We start from the raw sequence: 4,922 nt of genomic DNA, 5'->3' as shown, positions 1-4,922 counted from the left end.
TCTTCAGCAGCTTTAGCAACCTAGGTCGTGGTTGTCCCTCCTAGTTTCTCCGGCTGTCTTCTTCAGCTACATCTGTTTTTCTGCATTTCCTCATTTTACAGTATGGGGGATGCAGTTATCTCTGAACAACTAGGTGCCTGGCACCTAGTTGAATTGTCAGGTTTGTTGAATAAGTATAGTAAAATTATGCCAGAAGTAAACTGTTAAATGTATCAGTTTTACTCAGAAAACATATAGCTAAGTAAGATGTATGAATCAATTCACTCACTTATTCAACAAACATTTATGAAGTGACTACAGTATGCTATGATCTAGGAATAGGGCAGTAAACAAATCTCACCTTGTCTCAACGGATCCAGGAGTCTCTAGAAGTTTAATTCTTGCTCAGTGAGCAGTTCCTTTTCATTGAAGACTTGACAAGAAGGTTTGAGAGGGCAAGAGTGTGTGAACCCAGCAGGTGTTTGTGATGCACGTACTGTGTGTCAGGAGCTGTAGTGTCACAGGGTCTGCCTGTGTCTCCTAGGAAAGGTGAAAACTAAGGACAATATTTTAAACAACAAATAATGCCAAGTATGTCACATGATGGAGATGGAAAGTGCTGGGTCCCAAGAGTATAACAGGCACTGAGCCTAGCATGGGGTCCAGGTGTCTCTGGCATGGTGCCCTCCTAGGTCGTGGTTGTCCCTCCTAGTTTCTCCTGCTGTCTTCTTCAGCTACATCTGTTTCTCTGCGTTTCCTCATTTTACAGCGTGTGGGATGCAGTTATCTCTGAACAGGACTAGGCAACCGTATACCTGTTACGCTGTGCTTGTGTGTGGGATGCAGCTATCTCTGAACAGGACTAGGCAACTGTGCACCTGTTATGCTGTGCTTGTGTGTGGGATGCAGTTATCTCAGAACAGGACTAGGCAACTGTACTCCTGTTATGCTGTGCTTGACGCTCTGCATTGATGTAAACTGGGCCCAGGTTTCCCTGGTGGACTGCTTGGGCCATTCTTGTCATCTGGCTCTAAAGACTTTGTTCACAGAGGTGCACTTGCCCGATGGGGAAGCCAGAGATCTGGGGTCCTCTGATGAGAGACAGAGAGATGCTCTCACCTGCGTATCTTCCCTGACATACCTAACAGATGAAGCCCAGGTGGGCGATGCACCTCAGGCCACAGTGTGGACCATGTACAATTCTTCAAGCTCCAGCTTCAACTCTCCTTCTTATTGCTCTCTTAGAACAGTGTATTTAGATGGAAGTAAATGAAAATAATATTATTAGGGGATAAGATTAAAATCAATCCCATCTGTAAAAAAGGAAGTAGATTATTTGCAAACTGTAATACTTTATTTTTAATGAAGAATCACCTTAAAACTTGGAACCCAGGTACAAGATAATTACTTCATTCCACAAATGTTTAGTAGCAAACTCTATGCCAGGACTGTGCTAGGTACTAGGGATACATGGTTGAATACATAGTATAAACATGCCTTGGAGTGTCAGGTAGTTTCCTATAAATGGCTCATGCAGTATAGCGACAGTGTGGTAAAAAGAGACTTCTGAGATGCACAGAGGACAGACAATAAAGGGTCTTTGAGTGGTGGATAAATGTGTTTGGATGTTTCACTCAGGGCTATTGAAGTTTTTGAAGGTCAGTGGCCTCAGGGTTTTGGCGTTTTCAGGCCCTGTAAAGTAGTTTGTTTCTAGCTGGTTATCCGCCACCATTACTACTCATCTATTAGCTTTGTCTGATTCAGCAATCCCAGTAACTGGGTGTTTATGCAAAGGAAAAGAAATCAGTGTATCAGCAAGATATCTGTACTTGTATGTTTGTTGCAACACTATTCACAGTAGCACGGATATAAAATCAACCTAAATGTCCATCAACAGGTGATTGGAGAAAGACAATGTAGAAAATATACACAATGAAATACTATTCAGGCATAAAAAAACAATAAAATCATAACTTTTGCGGACACATGGATGGAACTGGAGGCCATTATTGTAAGTGAAGCAAGCCAGACACAGAGTAAATATCATATTTTATCACTCATAACTGGGTGCTAAAAGATGTGTAGGTATTGATGTAGAGAGTGGAAAGATAACAGAGACTCAGCAGGGTGAGGGGATGGATGGGGTGAATAGTGAGAGGTTACTTAATGGGTACAACGTGCGTTATTCTGGTGATGGATACCAAAAAGCCCTGACTTCACTATGCAATTCATGCTGACAGCAAAATGGCACTTGTAACCCATAAATTTATACACAAAAATCTTAGACCTCTCTCTCTTCTCTCGTAAGCCTCAGAGTTCAGAGATCCCCTTGGGGGATAATATTTTAAGAATTAAAAAAGTTAATAATTGTAAAAATTCTCCATCCACCTGTCAAAAGGAGAACCAACCCCTGAGAGAGAGCAAAGAATTTGCAGATTCCATCGGCAAGGGGCTCGTGGTTTATGCAAATCAGGTGGCATCTGACATCATGGTCTCTGTCATGAAGACCTTGAAAGTGCACAGCTCTGGGAAGCCAGTTGCAGCGTGTGTGGTCCTGAAGAGGGTGTTGCTAAGGCACACCAAGGAGATTGTGTCCGATTTGATTGATTCCTGCATGAAGAACCTGCATAATATTACTGGGGTCCTGATGACTGACTCAGACATTGTCTCAGCTGTCAAGAGAAATCTGTTCAACCGATGGAAACAAAATGCTGCAGACATCATGGAGGCCATGCTGAAGCGCTTGGTCAGTGCACTTACTGGTGAGGAGAAGGAGACTAAGTCTCAGAGTCTGTCATATGCATCTTTAAAAGCTGGGTCCCATGATCCCAAATGCAGGAACCAGAGTCTTGAATTCTCCACCATGAAAGCTGAAATGAAAGGGAGGGACAAAGGCAAAATGAAATCAGATCCATGCAAGTCGCTGACTAGTGCTGAGAAAGTCGGTGAACACATTCTCAAGGAGGGCCTGACCATCTGGAACCAAAAGCAAGGAAACCCATGCAAGGTGGCTACCAAAGCATGCAGCAATACAGGTGAGAAAGGAGAAAAGATCAGTGCTTCCACAGATTCACTGGCCAAGGACCTGATTGTCTCTGCCCTTAAGCTGATCCGGTACCATCTGACCCAGCAGACTAAGGGCAAAGATACGTATGAAGAAGACTGTCTTGGTTCCACCATGGGCTCTATGGCTCAGAGTACTCAATATGAAAAGTGGGGAGGTGGCCAAGGTGCCAAAGCACTTTCAGTGAAACACCTAGAATCTCACAGAGCCCCTGGACCATCCACCTGTCAAAAGGAGAACCAACCCCTGGACTCCCAGAAAATGGATATGTCAAACATCGTTCTAATGCTGATTCAGAAACTGCTTAATGAGAACCCCTTCAAATGTGAGGATCCACGCGAAGGTGAGAACAAGCATTCTGAGCCCAGGGCAAGTAAAGCAACTTACATGTCCTAGAGATCTGACAAAGGGGAAGAACAACGCCAGGACCATCAAGAACTTGACTTTATCAGTGGGATGAAGCAAGTGAACTGGCAATTTATAAATAAACTGGTAGAATCTGTGATGAAGCTCTGCCTTATCATGGCTAAGTATAACAACGATGGGACAGCCCTTGCTGAGTTGGAAGAACAAGCAGCCTCGGTAGATAAGCCCAATTTCAGGGGCACCAGGTGCATTCACAGCGGTGCATTGCCACAGAACTATCAAGACTCTCTTGGACATGAAGTAATTGTCAATAATCAGTGCTCTACAAATAGCTTGCAGAAGCAGCTCCAGGCTGTCCTGCAGTGGATTGCAGCCTCCCAGTTTAACGTGCCCATGCTCTACTTCATGGGAGATAAGGATGGACAACTGGAAAAGGTAAGTAATGCATTAAGGCACAAAAAGAAAGTTGGAATGGGCAGAGGCAGGGAGGCAGCATTGTACTTCGAGCCCAAGATCATTCTAGTTTCAAGTCTATTCTTTACCGTGTGCTTCATGAATTACTTTCACCTCATAAAAAGACACAAAAATGGTGAACCACTAACTAAGTGGACACCTCAAGGCCTGTGCATTTCCACCAAGAGGAGGAGAGTGAGATTAACGCATTTCATCAGTGACCCTTTTGACAAACTATCTGGTAAAACATTGGGGAATGATTAAGTCTCATGTTTTCAGTTTTAAGATCCGCCAAAGTACTCTAGAGAGGAGGGAACAAAAAAGGAAAATGGAGTTCCTCCCTCCCTCTTGAGGTGTTGGAAGTATCATGGACTAATTTTGTGTTTGACCTACCAGAAACAGTTTGAAACTTGTCTCTTACTATTTTCTCTATGCTCCTCCCCCAAACTCATGGGTCCTGCAAGTGCCCTGAGAGTCCTGTCTCCTTAAATTTTATGCCCTAGTTGCCTCACTTGCCTGACCCTAGTCCTGGCCCTGCTCCTCAGATTCCATGGAGGCCAGCATTCATACATTCATACACATACACATGCACATTCTCTCTGTCTCTGTCTCTCTCTCCCACACACACACCCCTACCTGACAGCTGGGTTTCCTGCATTAGATGGATTCCAGAAACATCAAATACTTAACCAACTTATTTTCAGTCCAGGAGCCAAGGCCAGACAATCCTCCATACTCCAAGTCTCACACTTGAGTTTTATGAGAGTACAGTCGGGCCTACTCACTGACATGCTACCTATGACTGGTTTCACACTACAATGGCAGGGTTGAGTAGCTACAACGGAGAACACATGGCCTTCAACTGCTTAAATCATTCTTGAAAAGAATGAGTAACAGAGAGAGACAGAGACAGACAGACCACATGGGCTAAAATATTTCCTACTTGGCCCTTTACAGAAAAAGCATGCCAATCCCTGCTTTATACCCTGAACAGAGTGCCCTAATTCTTAAATCTAATCTAATGCCTCCCCTACTCATGATTTTCCAATGAATTTCTAGA

General features: G+C 43.8%; 1 pseudogene; it reads left to right on the top strand.

The window, feature by feature from the left end:
- The first annotated feature begins 925 nt into the window (after nt 1-925).
- On the top strand, nt 926-4,126 carry LOC105516967 (annotated as a pseudogene).
- Nucleotides 4,127-4,922: the final 796 nt, after the last annotated feature.

Source organism: Colobus angolensis, unplaced genomic scaffold, assembly GCF_000951035.1.
Source record: "Colobus angolensis palliatus isolate OR3802 unplaced genomic scaffold, Cang.pa_1.0 Scaffold296, whole genome shotgun sequence".
In the NCBI taxonomy this organism is placed as follows: Eukaryota; Metazoa; Chordata; class Mammalia; order Primates; family Cercopithecidae; genus Colobus; species Colobus angolensis.
The sequence above is the reverse complement of the archived record's forward strand: the minus strand, read 5'-3'. Positions and strand labels throughout refer to the sequence as shown.